Source organism: Apium graveolens, chromosome 8 (assembly GCF_009905375.1).
Source record: "Apium graveolens cultivar Ventura chromosome 8, ASM990537v1, whole genome shotgun sequence".
Taxonomy (NCBI): Eukaryota; Viridiplantae; Streptophyta; class Magnoliopsida; order Apiales; family Apiaceae; genus Apium; species Apium graveolens.
In genome coordinates this window covers 2,523,134-2,543,840 of record NC_133654.1, presented here as the reverse complement: position 1 = coordinate 2,543,840, position 20,707 = coordinate 2,523,134, and the positions used below count along the sequence as shown (strand labels likewise).

At 33.0% G+C, this 20,707-nt stretch overlaps 2 pseudogenes; both read right to left on the bottom strand.

Annotated features, from left to right (window-relative positions):
* Window positions 1-10,636: 10,636 nt before the first annotated feature.
* Window positions 10,637-11,658, bottom strand: LOC141676637 (uncharacterized; annotated as a pseudogene).
* Window positions 11,659-14,371: 2,713 nt separating this feature from the next.
* On the bottom strand, window positions 14,372-15,819 carry LOC141677671 (uncharacterized; annotated as a pseudogene).
* Window positions 15,820-20,707: the final 4,888 nt, after the last annotated feature.

Genomic DNA, 20,707 nt, shown 5'->3' with positions numbered 1-20,707 from the left:
ACACTATACGCTAGCTATCCCTATAATTAGCTCACGTGTGTAAATTTGTGTACCATGTGTGTATTTAAATTCCTTCCATATATAATGATTCTCTCTTTCAATTGCCTTTTATAGGGTATACAATTCTAGAGGAATCTCGACGAAATCAGAAAAATGTTATCATAAGTGCACTGCACCTTGGAGTCCTAACAAGTATACGTAATGCCATTGGGAAATGGTTATTCAAAGATTGTCAAGAATATAAATATCTTTGTACTTATTCTTTGACTAATAATTAAATTTAATATTATTACATGTGAAAATTGTTCAATAACAATATGTTATTGTTGTTGAAAAGTATAAGATTCTGTTGGATTCTTTCTCTATTACTTTAAGTGTTTAGTACGACTGATTATTTAACATGATATCAAAATTCGGTTCAAGGAGTGTCTCGAGTTCGAGTCTTACCGCCCCCATTTATTTAATTAAAATATTTATTATTGGTATTGGTAATTGGTATGTTTGTTACTGTCAATCGTAGCGAAACGTATCATACTGAGAAGAAGTATTGAAGAGTATAAGATTCTGTTGAGACATTTATCTACTATCTTAAGATTTTAGTGCGGTTTTAGTGCGATTTTAGTGTGACTGGTCATCTGTGACATTAGTGACAAATAAACGTTATTGGAAATTTGTCGATATATCGGGTTTTAGCCAATGTGATAGTAATAAATAAGCAATATCACAGTGAAAAATAATAATGAGATGACGTGATCTTGATAATTACCAAATAAATTCAGTGTTAAATTTATCCGTGAAAAATTATACAAACATGTCATTGCAACCATCAATTGTCGGGACCACGAACCATTAAATATAATGTAAAAATAGAATTTATTTAGCAACAAAAAGTGTAAAAATGTACAAGGCATGAAGTCGTTAACGTGAGCATGCATGGTCCAGATGTTGAAGTATTAAAAAACACGTGAAGATTATAAAAATCTACAATAATAATAGAGTATGTACATAATTCAATTACACAAGCTAGGACGGGACCAATTCATAATGGTAGGCTTTTATATTATAATATATATATATATATATATATATATATAAATACATTCGCCCACAAAAACACCCAAAATAAGAAAGGATAAACATCAGATAACGATGCCTTTTGTTGTAAGATCAATTCGATTGACAAGATTTGTTTACATATATTTAAACTACTACTTGCGACTTTCGAGATATATCAATAGTAGTAGTACCTACGTGATTTAATTGAAACCTAATTGCTGCCTACTGATTTTCTACATTATTGATCCGCATGCCGATTTATATGTATTTTTTTAGTGAGCTTAGTGATGACATGTTGCTATCATTTTACCATAGTTACTTTGTTTTTTTCTTCAACGTGACAAAAATATTGTAGATAAATATTGGCTCAAAGGAGAAGGAATATATTAATATTATAATTGCTCCATGACATTGTCAATGAGTCCACGGGACCACACAAAAGATTATGTTAATATAGTAATAAGATATGTTAGCTAATTTTTTTTGTTAATTAAGGTGAATTGTGCATTGAAAATTTGTATAAATTTTGAAACTCTAATCATGCAAAACCCTGAATGAAGTTGTAGCTAACTATTATATATTCGCTAAATTTGTGAAAAAAGGCCCCAAATGTCACTTTTGGGGGCAAATGGCCATCATTGTCACTTTCTGAATAATTGGCCCCAAATGTCACTCAAAAACGGAGTTTCGGGTGAAATTTTTGTTATTAATGAAAAACGCAATTTCGTGTTCTGTTTTCAATTTTTTTTAAAAAAAATAAATTTGAAAACGCAACTTCAATTCGTGTTTATGGGGGCAAAACGCAATCTCAGAATGAGTTTTTCATATTAACTCATTTTGGATCTGCGATTTGATTTTTTTTTTTTGCATCCTGAGAAAAACTCGGTTTGAAACTGCGTTTTTACGAAAACTCATTTTGAAACGCCGTTTTTATATCCATAAACTCAAGACGAGACTGCATTTTTTACCGAAACAATTTCTGAAATTGCGTTTTCAGCAAAAACTCGGTTTGAAACCATGTTTTTCAAGAAAAACACGAAACGAAACTGCGTTTTCCTTTTATTTAAAAAAAATAAAAAAAAAATTGTTATGGAAAAACTCAACACGAGACTGCGTTTTTCGTCTATTTTTAAAAACTTCACCCGAAACGCCGTTTTCAAGTGACATTTGGGGCCAATAATTCAAAAAGTGACATTGAAGGCCATTTGACCCCAAATAGTGACATTTGGGGCCAACACCCTAAATTTGTTGAATCTATAAAAAGTTGTAACAAAACTATAAACATAAATTTATTATCATAGCCAGTCATATTGAAGCGTAACATCATTCAAATTCGACAAATTTTAGATAATTATTGTTTATATTATTTAGCAAATCATTTTCGCTAACACCGCTAGAGATGTTTATGTAACACCGTTAACAAATTTTGATTTTAATTTTTTTAAGCTCATATCAATAGTGTAACACCCCTTTCCTAAAATAGAAGGAGATATAACATATAATCCATAAATATGTAACCAGAGCACTGAAACAATCTGTAAATAAATAATTAAGTATAAATAATGCTATAAATCCAAAATCCTATTCAATAAAAGACAGGGTAGCTCTCGATCGCACAGTCTCAGATCTCCCTAAACATCTGACAGAAAAAGAATACGACATGAGCCAAACGTTGGGTACGGATTGGAATACAATTTATTAAAAACAGGAGTACAAATAATATTTTGAAATTTATAATAAAACAGATATTTTAATTAAACAAAGCTGAAACAACGAGGGGTTATGATATTTCATACCGAGATCAGAACAGATACAGATACACACATCATAGGGTACCTAATGTGTGCAACATAGGGTACCTAATGTGTGCAACATAACGGATAACGTGTTTGGCATGTACAACGTCACCGTAAATTAAATCATAAATCAAATTCTAGGTGCACCCATGTATCTTGAAACAAATATCAAATGGTCAAAGCTCATCCGAAGAGCTAACAGAAGGATACGCCAGCTTGGAACCATGCACACAAACATGTATCAAACATAATATCTGGACGACTCGCAGTCAGGTAGAGTAATGATCCAATCATTCCTCGATAGTAAGTGATGTCCACCTTTTTACCAGACTTGTCTTGATCAAGTTTTGTGGCAGTTGCCATCGGAGTCTTAGCAGGCGTTGAATCTTCCAAATGATATTTCTTCAGAAGATCTTTGATGTACTTCGTTTGACAAATGAAGATATCATCTGATTTCTGACTCACTTGAAGTCCAAGGAAGAAGTTCAACTCACCCATCATACTTATCTCATACCTAATCTGCATAAGCTTAGCAAACCTTGCAAAAAATGCATCATTCGTAGACCCAAATATAATGTCATCAACATAGACTTGCACAAGTATTGTATTACCTTTATAATTCTTATTAAACAGAGTCTTATCTACGACACCTCTAGTGAAACCATTTTTAAGAAGAAATTCTGAGAGAGTGTCATACCATGTTCTCAGCGCTTGCTTTAGACCATAAAGAGACTTGAAGAGAAAATAGATAAAATCTTCAAATTCAGGATCTATAAAGCCATGGGGTTGCTCCACATAGACTTCTTCTTCAAGCTCACCATTCAGGAAAGCACTTTTCACATCCATCTAATATACCTTTAAGTTTGAATGTCTGCAAATGCTAGACATTTGATATGACACTTTTCACATCCATCTGATATGACACTGTCACGGAAGTGTCATATCACCAGTGCCGCAATGACATGACTGTAGTATTCCTACAACTGGTTAATTTGGTATACCCAATATCACTAATGGTCCAGATAAAATAATTTTGCAAACTTTAAAAATACTTGATACTGATATATCAAATTTTCTAAACAGATTTGTAAGAGGAATAATTTTAAAATCACTGAAACATGTATGCAAATATTTTGAAACGGAAATGAGGCAAGTCTTTAAAAATTTCAGAACAAAACTAAATATATACTTTAATATCTTAAAACAAAACTGAGATAGGCAATTTTGAAAAAAACATAAAGATATATACAAATATTTTAAGAATATTTATTTGAGATTTGTATTTTTGAAAAACACGGATAAAATAAATTTTTAGATATTTTCAAAACAGGTTTTTAAATAGTTCTAAGGAGTCAAAATTTTGAGATGAGAAATAACATAGCGAACAGAAAAAAAAACTGGACGCGTAAAATATATTGAATCCTAATACGAGTAGCGCTGAATAAAAAGAGCTAGAATCCGTAACTCGAAAATATCAAGCTCAAACACTAATGAAATTCGCTACGACCATCTACATTTTTCGGCCCCAACCTATTTATAAAATTACATATCAGCCGTAGCGAATTTGGGGTTTAGGTTTGATCTATTCAAGTAAATATATATGATGGGTGATGATTTTGCCTATTCAATATTACAGATTCAATTTTTATCACCCGTGCCTCTTTTGTGACGCCCTCCAAATCCGGGGTCTAGATTTGGGGGTCACTAGCCCAAAAAAAACTATAATAAAATAATCACAGCGGAATAATATAATAAATATGTCCCCTTGCATGCAACTGGATCGATCACATGTAATAGTATGAAACATACACTAATACAAACCGACTATTATTACAAACCATAAGTCTAATTAGTTTTACAGATTATTCAAATTTTATTACAAACCTCTAGACTATTCAAGCGTCCCAAAACAATCTACCTGGAGAACACACCAAACTATCTACAAGCACTCGACTTCGTGTCAAACCTGGAACTCAAGCCTGCTCTGGCTTAGCTGAAAAATTAGATTGATAAACAAGTATGAGCGAAAGAAATGCTCAGCAAGGGTATAAAGTGTGCTTGAAATGATAAACCACATTTTGATAATAATTGTTCAACATGATAAAATCAATGATATTTGATCAATAATAAAAGCTTCACAATCTATCAGCAATAAACGATAATTTTTAGATTGGAATCTAACTCCGACGGACGTACTATCACATGCTGATCTGCCCGTGTGATAGTATTGGATCATGGTTCGTAGAAACATGTCCCAAAACACGAGTACTCAAATAAAAAGGTAATATATCTGCATGTGGCACAAATTGTGTTATAATATTTCATATAACACATAGAAATAGCCCTCCGCTGGACCGTCCATCCCGGTCACTTACGCATTCATCCAATCCATAAAACATTTTGATCAAAGGAGCTGAACCAAACGACATCATTAACAATATAACTCCCCATTTCTCATGGTCCAGAGCTATCTCAACAATCAATGGCGAAATAACTAGAACAATTAGTTATTCGCTAATCTCAATTCAACGTTCCACTGTATAGAGTAGTTTATAGCGAAATATAAAACGTTTAACTATTCTGAACTTAGAATAGTATGGAAATTGAAGGAATAAAGTTCAGAGTCAATATCACTTGAATGATAAGTGAAGATATAAATACTTGTATAATATGATTCGAAATAAACGTCACTTGAACGATAACCTCTCACTATAACTCTGCTTATAGCTGCTGGCTACTATCTCCGTCTAACACTTGACTGCACTCCTTGCTACTTGATCCTATAAATAAAAGGACTATCTTAACTGACGGAACCAAACTCAATCGACGTATCTATATGTCTTGACCTATACCCGATCGTTTATAACTAATCATAGCATTTTAAAACTGCCAGATAACATGCATATCACGTAACACGTAATCATGTCATTTATATATCACGTAATCACATATTTCATGTAGCACATAAGTCAGGTTGTCAAAACATAAGTTTCAGTACGTTCAGAATTAAAATCAGGTCAATATTAGCGTTTATCGATCAGATACTGACTCAAAAGGATTAACAAATCAAATGACATTGCAATACAAAAGAAATTAGGTCTTAAAAGTATTTTTATTGAAAGCGTGGTGTTTTTCTGAGTCTGTGCGTAATACGGGACGAACATTTTAATTATTATGAATAAAATAAGAAATAAATGAAAATAAATCAATTAATAATAATATTAATTGATTTTTAAATACCAAAATATAATTTTTAAAAGCTTAAAAATAATTTTAAAGAATTATTTGAATTAATTATAAATAATTTACATTTATTTAACTATTTATAAATAAAATTAATTGATTAAATCAATTAATCAATTAATTAAATCCATAATTTATTAACTAAAACTAAATTATAAATAATTAAATCAAATTGGATTTCTAAAAATAATAAAAGAAAATAAATTTATGAATTCAAAATATATAAGGAAATAATTTTTAGAATTTAAGATAATAAATAAATAATTTTTTAAAGTAAAATAAATGATTTTTAGAATTTTTGAAAATGAATTTTGAAAAAAATAAATAGGAAAATTACACAAACAGGTTTTAAGGTTGAGTTTTAGGGGAATAAAAGATCAAAAGCGGGTCGGGTACAAAGACTAAACGGGTCAAAGATGAACAAACCGGGTCGGGTTCGAAGACCACCGGTTTCTGGAAAAACTCCAGATTCTGGCGGCTCCTCGCCGACTCCGTTGAGTTCCATAGCCCCCTCAAAACGCATCCGTTCTCCCCGGTTTTTAAACCAAAATCCATCCCTGACGACCCCGAAACCCAGAACACACGGCAACTACATCAACCGATACTGCAACTCCGACCTCTGGCCAAAAGCCATTAAAGTCGGCGGGACCTTAAGGTTTTCCGGCAAAAAAAAACGTTCTTGATGATTACTCAACTAAAAATCACGTTTTACATACCAAAATAAAGCTCAAATCAATTTCAAACTATTCTAATCATCAAAATCATCAATAACATCATGATTAAATCAAAAATTCGAATAAAAAAATACAAAACCCATCAACTCGGGTTCATCGATCCCGGACTAAAACAACTCAACCAGGTACATAAATCGATCTCAAATATCATTTTAAAGCTATTGGTAACTTCAAAATCATGCAACAATCATCATATTTCGAAATCGAATTTCAAGAATATGAACTAAAAATCGATTTTGCAACATACTTACCCTCTGATTATGAAATTGGTATCAATGGAAAGCTCTCATTAAGAGGATTGTGTTGATTACTAGAGCGTTAACATAGGTTCAGTAAATCTCTCAAAATCAAAGGATTTTTGTCAAGAACAAGATTACACCCCCAAAGTTTGTTCTTAGATTTTCTATTTTTCTGAATTTTTGTTAAATAAAAATAAATAAAATAATCTGATCAGCTTATTTATATTATTGCAGAAATTAATACCCTAAAATAAATTAAGGGTGTTTTTATCCCCTAATTATCATAATTAGGGCCAGAAATAATAATTGCGGGGGAATAATTTTAAAAACGATAAAATATAAAATTGATGTCAAAATTCCGCAAAAATTGTGAGTAATTTGAAAATGCAAAATTATTGGGTATTTGAAATACGAATAATTTTATAAAAATAAAAACACAGATTTTGTGGGGTTTGACGTCCCGGTGGGGTCCTGGTCCATTGAATTTGGAAGCACAGAAACGATCCCTAAACACATAAAATACATTCAAACGCGCATAAAATAAAATAAAACGAATATCTCGATAGAGACACGAATAAATATGAGTCCAAATTATAGATTGATTCATATAAATGCAGTTTAAACACATTTTAATCAATCGAAAAAATTTCTGGTTCGCACGGAAACACAAATAGCATTTTAAAACACGTAATATCATGGCAGTAAACATTTTAACTTATATAAACACATAATATTTATTTATTTAATATAAAATACTCACGAAATTTTCCCGGATATTACATCTTTTCATTCTAGTTTTAATACATTGTAAAAATAATTATTTATAAAAAATACTTTGATAAAAATATATAACTATGTAAGGATAATTAGGTAAATTCAGTGTGTACTAAAAAAACAGGTACTAGTAAATTTGTTGTTGCTATCTTTTTGGAGATTAATATATCCACATTGCTATTTTGTAGGAGTAATTATTATTTTCTTTCCAACTTTTCCAGGAAGTTGATGACCAAGCCTTGAAGATGTTATGTTTATATTCATAAGTTACGATCCCATTGTATCGAATTAAGTTGACGTCATATCTTCACGTCTATTATTTTCTGTCAGCAACTACTCTTTATGTCAATTATGAAATTGTCCATTCTTGAATTCTTCATGTTCGGACGGGTAAAAATTTGATCACACCAATCAATAATGTAAGTTTTAATTTTTAAGCATGTGTTTCTATGCTTCAAAAGGATATTATGGTTCTTGTGACTTTTTGGACCTCTATAATTCTAATTATGCTAAAAAGGATCATTTCTCTAAAATGCATTCCTTCAAGAAAAAAGGAACCATATTTATTAGTTATCGTTCTTTTATTTTGGTGAACAATCATGATAAATTGAAAGCGACATTATATGGTATAAATGCAAAAAAGTTTAAATAGGACCAGCTTTGGAAATATAAGAGATACATGTAGAGAAAATTATAATTTTTTCAATTTAGTAATTGTTGACGACTAATTATAAAAGATACAATTTAGTACTAACAAGAATAATGAATTGATAAGTATCTAATTCATAGGATCATAACAGCCATCTCCTACTGTCAAGAAAATGTATAAGACATGTTACATCTTCAAATGATACTAGATTGGTTATCGCCTTACATACACCTCAACCTTAGTTATTCAATGTGTTATCGCCAAATCTCCTAATTATAGTGAAAGTGATGATAAAGATAATTGTAATTCATTGGAGCACAGGTACAGTATATCCATTTTTTTTACTTTCTTATAGTGGTCCGAATTTGTATAATAGAAGTCTTACATTTGTAATAATCGTAGTAGGCAGACTTTGAAAGTGACGATGGTATGTTGGACGGTTGTGCATGACATATAAAGAATATTTAAGGAAATGGAAAGAAATGAAGATATATATTAGCTCTGAAGAATAGTGGCGAGTGTCCTAGATTTAAGAAAATGATGAGGCAAAATTAGAAAGGAAACAATGTTTAGTTCAGTTTGTGACATGGTCTAAGATAACGTTATTTAGCTACCAGACACTGTACTGAATATAGGCAATTTGAGGTGTCGGATTCAGAAAATGAGTTCCTAAACACAATGAATCAGATGCACATGATAAATAAGACAAGCCCGATTAAAAACAGTGCCTAAACCACGAAAAATCAAATTTACAAGACAAGCACACTGATGCATTTAAAACAACAAATTTTCATTGATTACTTAAAATCAATATAAACAGAACTATGTGGCATGTCAAGAGAAGTTGCCAACTTTTGGCACCCTCTTAGCACCTCCTCTAAATGGAAAAACACCAATAATTACATTAAAAGTATATATTATCCATATCCATTTCATTATATCTAGCTTTTATATTATTTATTTGGGGATCATCTAGGCACCTCACGTGGGATGCCAATTATTGGACTTGAATGGTGTTAAATGTGATATAAATGAAGGAACTATTAAAAAATTATCATATATGATGTGTTGGACATGCTTGGAACCTCTAAAAGGTGCCAATAATGGATATACTCGCCATGTCGTATGTGGCATGTCTGTTAGGTGCATGACCTATTTTTACCATCATAATAAGCCTACTCAAGTATCAATGTTTATTTACATTGCCAAGCGGATTATACTATTTGAAATGTATTTGTCTTGTTTGCTTTGTAGACAACTCATAATGCTATAAGAACTTAGGGAAATTCCCTCTAATAATTATGTATATAATATATATAGGTAAATTAACTTGGAAGAAGTTTAATGGAAATTGTTCAAGCAGCAAGTTGAAGGAAGAAGACTCGTGAAGTCAATAAAATGCAGAAATTCTCTAAGTCCAATATTCATGAAGTCTATCAGAGTTTATGATCGTATTATGAAGTCCATCAGAGTTTATAATCATATTGAGAAGTCTATCAGAGTTTACAACTATATCGAGAAGTCCAAGTTTTGCCTATGTTGAGAAGTCCAAACTTGTTTCAGATTGTGACGTCTGATTTTGTACTGCATCAGAAAGTCAATAAAATGTTACATTGTGAAGTACAAAATTGTTCTATCTCGACAAATCTAAAGTAAACTCTAATAATGTAGTCAAGTCAAATGGAGTTCATGATATCTTCACTCAATCTCTTCACAACAAGACAAATGAAGGTACACATTATCAGAAAAAAAAATAGATCATTATCAGCATATTATACATGGAGTTGAGGACAAGTGTCAAGTCTACAGCTAAACTTAGAGAGAAAGAAAAGATCAAACACACATTAAAAGAAATGGAGCGTATGGAAGAATAAAGTGATTCTTGTAAAAGCTGCAACGTGTCGCCTCTGCAGAATAGGACATCTAGCTATGAATGAGGGTGCCCATCATGTAGTACACATGTTTAATCGTTTACAAATGTTTAATCGTTTACATTATATGATAAGCTAGCTTCAACATAAAATAATGGAAATATATTTTTTATTCCTCATCAAGTGAGTTGAATTGCAGATACATTAATTTCATAAATTAATTAGGACAAGTTTCTCCCAAATTTCACACATCATATAGAAGCATGTCAACTTCTCAAAGCTCGTCTCTAGAGCTAGCTATTCTATTGCTAACAGAAGATGCATATACTTTAATTATGGATTCATAAATTTCAATGCCTTTCAAGTACTCATCCTTGTTCAAAAACTGCAAAACAGAAATACATCAAAGGATCAGCACATAATAAATATGTATAAATTGATTAATGTAAATAGTGATAGAAGCACTACCTCAGTGTGATCATGAAGGAGAATGGGGGTGTTTGCCATCGAAGAAAAGCCAAATGCTAGGAGTCCTCGATTCCTATAGTAACGAGCATCCCTCGAGGCACCAGCAATTTCTGGCTTACCAAGTTTTCCTCCAGCTTTGGTGATTGCTTCGTGTAGTAGTGACCACCAATAATTTGATTCATCAGTAGCTGTGATGATAGGCTTTTCAAACTTCTCATACACGGAAACCTTCTGCTTAAATTCGAACGTCATGTTACGTGAGCTCGGAGCCCATTCTTCAGCAATTCGTCTCTCCAACGATGCTTCGTCAATGGTTGGAGGGACTCAAATATCAAACCCAACCTCAGCTTCAGATGGTTGCATGTTCATGACAAAACCATTTGGAGACTGAGTGCCAGCTTTTAAGTAAGCCATATTCACCGAAACAACCTCACCTTCAGCCCTTAGCCCTGCCTTAACCAAGTCAAATTGAGAAGCCCTAAATCTTCAAACACTCTCAATACTCTTCATCAAATTTTCCATTGCAGTGTTGTCATAAAGATTAGCACCATGTCCAGGAGATCCCGTAGCCCTGATAACGAGCCACCACGGAGACCTCTCTGCATAAAACACTCTATAGTACTCATTAGGAGATGCACCACCCTCATTCAACACAAATTCAACATTCATCTTCTCAAAAATATGTGAATCAACAAATAATTTTTCACCATCCGCCCCTCCTACCTCTTCATCAGGCACGTAGGACAAATAAATATCGCGCATTAGCTTAAATCCAGAAATTTTCAGCTTCCGAATACCCTCCAGATACTGTAACCCTACACATTTCATATCCTGAGAGCCTCTACCATAAATCTTATCACCATCCACAATGGCATCAAAAGGCGGATGAAACCATTTATCTTTCTCAGCAGGAACAACATCGGTGTGAGAATTAAGTAGTATAGAAGGAAGCATAGGGTTTTTTCCAGGCCATTTGGGTAGGATAAGAGGTTTGCCTTTTACAAACTCAATGGATTGGTATTCTAATGAAAGAGACTTGGCCTCAGATTTTAAGAAGTCTGCTGCTTCATAGTAATTGGGATTTGGCTGTGCGGTGTTTATTTGCAAGTATTTTCAAAATCTTGAAATAATTAGTGATTCATCATCAACCTTGGGACTGCTCATTAGTACTCTTTTAATATTGCAGAAGCAGAATAAGCACACGAGTGCTATTAATGCACATGAAAGAAAATATTTTTTTCTCCAAATCGCCATCCTCATAGTTTTAACAAAGAGAAGACTAATGTTGGTAAGCTTATACAAAAGATAGGTGATGGACAAGGTATAAAATTCGCCTTATACTCTAAATAAATGTTAGTATTTCTGAAACAGTAGATTTACCTTTTTATAACAATAAAATTTGATTTTTGTGTGTTTATTAGTTCTTTTTGAAATATTTTCTTGGAAAATATTGATATCTGCATAATATCAATATTTCAAGAGAGGTTGCCAACTTTTGACACCCTCTTGGAACCTCCTCTAAATGGAAAAACCCCAATAATTACATTAAAAGTATATAATATATATATCCATTTCATTACATCTAACTTTTATATTATTTATTTGGGGACCATCTAGGCACCTCATGTGGGATGCCAATTATTGGATTTGAAGGGTGCTAAATGTGATATAAATGAAGGAACTATTAAAAAATTATCGTGTATGATGTGTTGGACATGTTTGGAACCTCCAAAAGGTGCCTTTAATGGATATACTCACCATGTCGTATGTGGCATGTATGTTAGGTGCATGACCTATTTTTACCATCTTAACAAGTCTACTCAAGTATCAATGTTTCTTTACATGACCAAGTGGATTATACTATTTGAAATGTACTTGCCTTGTTTGCTTTGTAGACAGCTCATAATGCTATAAGAACTTAGGAAAATTCTCTCTAATAATTATGTATATAATATATATAGATAATCAATTTGGAAGAATTTCAATGGAAATTGTACAAGCAGCAAGTTGAAGGAATGAGACTCATGAAGTCAATAAGTTGCAGAAATTCTCTAAGTCCAATAATCGTGAAATCTATCAGAGTTTATGATCGTATTGTGAAGTCCATCAGAGTTTATAATCATATCGAGAAGTCTATCAGAGTTTACAACTATATCAAAAAGTCCAAGTTCGTCCTATGTCGAGAAGTCCAAACTTGTTTCAGATTATGAAGTCTGATTTTGTACTGCATCAGAAAGTCAATAAAGATGCTATATTGTGAAGTACAAAGTTGTTCTATCTCGACAAATCTAAAGTAAACTCTAATAATGTAGTCAAGTCAAATGGAGTTCATGATATCTTCACTCAATCTCTTCAAAACAAGACAAATGAAGGTACACATTACCAGAAAAAAAAACAGATCACTATCAGCATATTATACATGGAGTTGAGGACAAGTGTAACGTCTATAGCTAAAACACACATAAAAAAATGGGTGTATGGAAGAACACCATTAAACTTAAAGAGAAAGAAAAGATCAAACACGCATCAAAAGAAATGGGCGTATGGAAGAATAAAGTGATTCTTGTAAAAGCTGCAACGTGTCGCCTCTGCAGAATAGGACAGCTAGTATAAATGAGGGTGCACATCCTGTAGTACATTGTCTTTTATATATTGAGTGCACCACCCATTCTTTTGTTGTGTAACATATAGGAGATAACACTGATATATATGTTCTCTCTCCGTAATATGTTCTTGACAAGAAGCCAAGAAGAACACCATTAATTTTCTTGGAAACTGTAAAATGATTTATTCACACCTTATATAAATTAAATTGAGTAAATATCTCTGCGTTCCTACATAGTTTTATTTCTGCAGTTAATTTTGTTCCCGAATTGTAAAGTTTCATAGTATTCGGAAAAAAATCTTGATCTAGTCATTCACCCCCTTGCCTACCTTGTTTGTTTTCTAATAATGTCACTCTTGGGTACCTTCACTATCAGAGTCACAAGGGTGTCCAAGGAGTGTTAAGATAAATTGTCAACATTTGACACTCTCTTGGCACATCTTCTAAATGGAAAACACCAATAGTTACAATAAAAGCATATATTATCCAATTATATTATCCAATAAAAGCATATATTATCCATGCCCATTATATTACATACAGCTTTTCTATTATTTGTTTGGAACTATCTACCCACCTCGTATATGGTACCAACTATCCAATTTAAAGAGTGTTAATGTTTGGCACAATTAAAGGGTGCCTCTGTTGTAGATACTCTTACAGTCTCGTAAAGAAACCAATTACTAAGATGTTTACAAATTTTCAAAATTGCATGTCCAATGGTTTGTTTATAGTCTTACAATTTAATGTAATCTCCTTGTATTACACATGTTTAATCGTTTACATTATATGATAAGCTAGCTTCAAGATAAAATAACGAAAATATATTTTTTATTCCCCATCAAGTGAGTTGAATTACAGATACATTAATTTCACAAATTAATTGGGACAAGTTTCTCCCAAATTCCACACATCATAGAGAAGCATGTTAACTTCTCAAAGCTCGTCTCTAAAGCTAGCTTTTCTATTGCTAACAGAAGATGCATATACTTTGATTATGGATTCATAAATTTCAATGCCTTTCAAGTACTCATCCTTGTTCAAAAACTGCAAAACAGAAATACATCAAAGGATCAGTATATAATACATATGTACAAATTGATTAATGTAAAGAGTGATAGAAGCACTACCTCATTGTGATCATGAAGGAGAATGGGGGTGTTTGCCATCGGAGAAAAACCAAGTGCTGGCAGTCCTCGATCCCTGTAGTAACGAGCATCCGTCGAGGCACCAGCAATTTCTGGCTTTCCAAGTTTTCCTCCAGCTTTGGTGATTGCTTCTTGTAGCAGTGACCACCAATGATTTGATTCATCAGTAGCTGTGATGACAGGCTTTCCAAACTTGTCATACACAGAAACCTTCTGCTTAAATTCGAACGTCATGTTACGTGAGCTCGGAGCCCATTCTTCAGCAATCCGTCTCTCCAACGATGCTTCATCAATGGTTGGAGGGATTCGAATATCAAAACCAGCCTCAGCTTCAGATGGTTGCATATTCATGACAAAACCATTTGGAGACTGAGTGCCAGCTTTTAAGTAAGCGATATTCACCGAAACAACCTCACCTTCAGCCATTGGCCCTGCCTTAACCAAATCAAACTGAGAAGCTCTAAATCTTCTAATACTCTCAATACTCTTCATCAAATTTTCCATTGCAGTGTTGTCATAAAGCTTCGCACCATGTCCAGGAGATCCCGTAGCCCTGATAACGAGCCACCACGGAGACCTCTCTGCATAAAACACTCTATAATACTCATTAGGAGATGCACCACCCTCATCCAACACAAAGTCAACATTCATCTTCTCAAAAATATCTGAACCAACAAATAATTTTGCACCATCCGCCCCTCCTACCTCTTCATCAGGCACGTAGGATAAATAAATATCGCGCACTGGCTTAAATCCTGAATTTTTTAGCTTCCGAATAGCCTCCAGATACTGTAACCCTACACATTTCATATCCTGAGAGCCTCTACCATAAATCTTATCACCATCCACAATGGCATCGAAAGGCGGATGAAACCACTTGTCTTCCTCTGCAGGAACAACGTCAGTGTGAGAATTAAGTAGTATAGAAGGAAGCATAAAATCTTTTCCGGGCCATTTGAGTATGACAAGAGGTTTGCCTTTTACAAACTCAATGGACTGGTATTCTAATGAAAGAGACTTGGCCTCGGATTTTAAAAAGTCTGCTGCTTCATAATAATTGGGAATTGGTTGTGCGGTGTTTATTTGCAAGTATTTTCGAAATCTTGAAATAATTACTGATTCATCATCAACCTTGGGACTGCTCATTAGTACTCTTTTTATATTGCAGAAGCAGAATAAGCACAAGAGTGCTATTAATGCACATGAAAAAAAATATTTTTTTCTCCAAATCGCCATCCTCACACTTTTAACAAAGAGAAGACTAATGTTGGTAAGCTTATACAAAAGTTAGGTGATGGACAAGGTATAAATTTCGTCTTATACTCTGAATAAATGTTAGTGTTTCTTAAACGGTAGATTTACCTTTTTATAACTATAAAATTTGATTTTTGCGTGTTTATTAGTTCTTTTTGAAATATTTTCTTGGAAAATATTGATATCTACATAATATCTGTCATAAAATCACAGAAGAATATTTAATGAAATCATTTTATCGTATGTTTGTGCGTTTCAATTAAAAACCAGATAGCTGAGCAATTATTTTTAGAACCTTTTATTATTATTTTGTATTTTTTATCGGTCAATGATCATTTGGTCAAATCTTATCTCCCTTTATCTAGATTCAAATTTCGTGGTAGGATATCCGAGTATGAATCTATATTAAAAGAAATTAGTCAATAATTCTAAATCTTTGTTCTTGTGCTAGTGTTTTAGCATAGTGTTAAATCTCGATAAAGTAATAATCGATAAAATAATAATATCGTTAAAACAATATTTTTCTCTGTTACTAATATAATGGACACAGTATATAATTTTTGTTCCCGATAAAATAATAAATTCACTAAAAAAAATATTCTTTTAGTCCCGATCCTATTATTTTAAAAAGGTTTAACTGTATTTTGGCCGTATTTGCATCAGTTTTGCTCGTGTTCCTTGAGTAAAAAATATATTTATTTATTTTTGCTTCACAAGATCACACTCTATAAAAGGTTATCAGGGTCAAAATTTCTAATCATGTTTTTCTTTTTCTTGGGTTTCTGTTTTTCTTTTTCTAGGGTCTATGCTAACAAGTAGTTGTAAGCCTCTGTTTGAATTCGTAAGGCCCAACTCATAAATATTAAGAATCTGACCAACGATTGTTAAAAACTGAATATTTTGTTTTGCTTTAACCCAATTTACCCAAACAAGAAATAAATTAACCAAACAAGGAAGAAAAAAGTATGGATCGGTTCTATTTGGTTTCGGTTTAAAACAGAAATCGTACTTTTACGATTTTAAAAACTAAAAACAAGGCAACGCTAACCAAATAACTGGTTCAGTTTCGGTCTAAAAAATTAGCGGTTTCAATTATAATCAGTTTAGTTTCAGTTATAAAACCGATATATATATATATATATATATATATATATATATATAAGAAAAAATATATTACGTGGGAAACCAAAATTTTTTAATTTAAACTTATTAATTTAAAAAAGATGAAAGAAAAATATTTGAATAAAATTGCACTGATATCCTTTGCGATCCTCGGACAATATGAATAGGTATTTTTTTTGGTCCGGACAATATGAGTAAGTTATTTTTGCCTATCTTTAATGCGAAAACTTAAACCAAACTAAACCAAACAAACATAACCAGTATATTCCAGTGTTACGGATTTCGGAAATCGGAATTATTCAGTTGAGGTACTGATTTACGATTTATCGGATGATTTTTAAAAAATCGGATGATTTATCGGCGATTAATCGGGAATCGATCAAATCGGATCAATATTTTTGACCGATTTTCGAGCGATTTATCAGCGATTTTTGAAAAATCGGCCGATTTCTATAACAGAAGTATATTCTGCTTAACGGAGGGTCCGACAAAAATAAGATGTATACAGCTTTTCACTCATTTCGAAGGATAAAGAGATTGTTTGTCAAAACACCCCACTAGTGTGTCTCAAAATACGTAAAAAGCAAAAACTTAGACACTATTAAAAATACTTAAGTTATTTCTATTCATAAATTCCTCAATTACTTGGCTCGACCTCACGGGTGTGGCGAACAAATCTTATTACGCGTCCGGACAATTCAGCTATAGTAATCGCATGATGACACGTCGACTGGCACAGTCGGTGAGAGTACATGCATGAAAAAAACGCGTTGTTTTTTGAATAATCGATTAAAGTTGAAGAAAATCGCATAAAGTTTTAGATTTTTGTAAAAGTAAAATCAATTTCGGATTTTGTGCGGTGATATTACTACAATTTATGACATATATATATAAAGCCGGTTTTGATGCATGCATGTAAGAGGTCGCGTTGGAGATTTGATCTCCTGATTGATGCATTATGGAAAAACAGAATTTAAATAGACCTAGCAAAAAATAAGAATCGTAAAAATAGAAAATTTATACTAAATTATAATAACCGTAATAAGATATAATTTGTTTCAATAGTTATTTTTTTTTATTTTTTATATTAAATAAAAAAATATTATTATTCATCTAGTAAACTATTAAATTGCTAAACTACTATATATAATTTTCTTATTTTCCTAAACTACACATAGCTTATTTCTAATTATTTTATTAATTTTATTATAAATTTATAATTATTATACATTTATATAAATAGAAGTTAAAGTTATTTTATGATTAGATAAATAAATTTTTAAAAATATTTAAATATTAACGTGAACTGTGTGGGGTTTAAGCTAGTACCGTTAAATCTCAAAATCAGGTAATCCCTTCGTCCCAAAATATTAGTTTCTTTTCAATCTTTACATTCATTAAGATTTTATTTTACTTTTATAAAGAAAATATTAATTTAATAATATATTTTCACTTCTGTCCATCATAAAATGCATGAATGTAGTATATTATTATAGTCTTATTCACCCCTTATCGATTACTCCCTCACTCCCTTTCAATTGTTTACATTTCTGAGACAGTGTCCGACACGTATTTTAAGGTCCATAAAAAATATAGTTAAGTAACTTATTTTTACAATTTTATTTTTCTTAATAAAAGTTGAATGTTTTAATTTTTATTTAGAAAAACAAAATTGTAAAAAAAAATTACAGAACTATACTTTATATGTACTTTAAAATGCGTGTCGGACACTCTCTACAAAATGTAAACAATCGAAAGGGACGGAGGGAGTATTATACAACGTTCAAGAATGATAATTTTGGAAGACTATCAATAAATTTACCTTGAAAGTCGAAAGTAGACATATATTAGGGGAAAAGAAAAATCTTAAAAGAAAAAATTAGCACGGGACAGAAGGAGTAATAAGTATTTTATGAATGTACGCTAAATTTCCTATATTTATACTATATACTTACTATACTATAATAACCGAAATGAGCTACAATTTCTAGTTTGGTTAACCCTCATTTTGTTTATCCCTTTTCATCACGACCGTCAGATCTTCTTCATCAAATAATCAGAGCCGTTAGATCCAAAAACTAAAAAAATAAACTCCACAAGTTCCCAAGTTCAAATCCCGTCAACAACAAACATTTATATTATTATTATAAAGATACATATAAATTCTCAGGTTTGAATCTCATTAACAAAAAACATTTATATTATTATTTATAAAGATGCATATAAATTTTCAGGTTCGAATCTCACCAACAATAAATATTTATATTATTATTTATAAATAAGATTTCATCAATAATATACTATTTATAATATATGAACTTAACTTGAAATTATACATGTTAACGGAGGAATTTGGTAACAACAAAATTTGAGGTTCGTACCGGAAACAAGATCTGTGACGGCGGTTCTTCGTCGGAAACGTGAACAGTAGTCGGTGGATCCGATGAACAGTATTCGTCGGAAAAGATGAACAGTGTTTGGTGGTGGTGATTATTGGGGGCTGAGATTGCTTAGGGTTAGTGGTGGCTCCTTTGCGCTCTCGCTTCTGACCCCTTACAATGTGCCTACGTACCCCTATTTATAGGGGATCAAGCCCACGTAGTTCTTGGGGAACAAGAAACCTAATGGGCTTAGATTTCTTATCCCGAGGCCCAATGGGAAACCCACTGGAAACCGTCTTCTACTAGCTTTAGGAATGTCCGCCGATGAGGCCCAACCACAAAGGCCCAAGGCTCGTCCACGGCTTCGAGACTTCACGGATGAGGCATCTCCCTGGCCAAGGATAACCCTCCGCTACCAGCTGTTTCTCAAGTCCGTGGACGCAGGTATAGACGTGATTCACCCCAAATGTTGGACGCATCCTTGTCCCCCGATAAGGAGCCCCTACCAGATTGCAGGACAAGTGATCCCAAGCTTTTGGGTGCAAAATGCAGGATACTCCAAAATCTCCCAACGAGGACACCCGTTGACTACAGAGACAGAGCTCCCAAAGCACACACCAGATTTCACCCCACATCCCCAATGAGGACACCCATTGACTACAGGAGGAGGCCTTCAGTCCAGGCATACCCCTGGAGGTCTCTGACCACGGACACCGCATTTCCTGTAGATATGCTACAGGAAGGAGTTCTTCAATAGAGTACCTGCATCAAATAGGTTAGTAATAACATTCTCCATCTTCCTTGAGTCTTCCAGAGAACCCATCCAAGCAGCACATAAAAGTTGCATTTATATGTCAAGTAGAAGTTGAGGGCGCGCCCTGACATCTCTGCATGTTGGCGCCGCCCTGTGTCACCAGCATTTGGTCTCTTCTTAAATCATTCTACATCATTGGGCGCGCCAAAAACTATGCATCTTTAGGGCTCGCTCCAATTCTATCCAAGCCAACGAGCAAGTCAATCATGTCCAAACAATCCGTCCACGGAGCCTTCCTTGCCCAAGGCGCGCCCTAAGGCTCACTACACTACAGGTTTCAATTAAGAAATTTCTCTCCTCCTTCTCGATAACTGGGCGCGCCTCCTCCACCTGTTTGAGGGCGCGCCTTTAATACTGGATAATCATAACTGTCAATTCAGTTTCAGTCAATCGGGACGCAATCTTTGGGCGCGCCTTCTATTTATGGAAAGTCAATCTCATCTTTTTCCTAGATTTCAGGCGCTTCTCTTTTAATTCTGCTCATTTTATTAATCTTAATCTAAATATTGTTTATACCAATTTTTGGGCATAACAACTACCCCCCAAATTCCAT